Source organism: Physeter macrocephalus, chromosome 13, assembly GCF_002837175.3.
Source record: "Physeter macrocephalus isolate SW-GA chromosome 13, ASM283717v5, whole genome shotgun sequence".
Taxonomy (NCBI): Eukaryota; Metazoa; Chordata; class Mammalia; order Artiodactyla; family Physeteridae; genus Physeter; species Physeter macrocephalus.
Window position 1 is genome coordinate 85,138,981 of NC_041226.1, and position 404 is coordinate 85,139,384.

The window sequence follows — 404 nt, forward strand, 5'->3', positions numbered from 1 at the left end:
CAGGAACAAGACAAGGATGTCCACTCTTGCCACTTCTATTCAACATTGTTTTGGAAGTCCTAGCCACCTCAATCAGAGAAGAAAAAGAAATAAAAGGAATACAAATTGGAAAAGAAGAAGTAAAGCTATTTGCCGATGACATGATACTATACGTAGAAAATGCTAAAGATGCCACCAGAAAACTACTAGAACTAATCAATGAATTTGGTAAGGTTGCAGGATACAAAATTAATGCACAGAAATCTCTGGCATTCCTATACACCAACAATGAAAAATCAGAAAGAGAAATTAAGGAAACACTCCCATTTACCATTGCAACAAAAAGAATAAAATACCTAGGAATAAACCTGCCTAAGGAGGTGAAAGACTTGTACTCAGAAAACTATAAAACACTGATGAAAGAA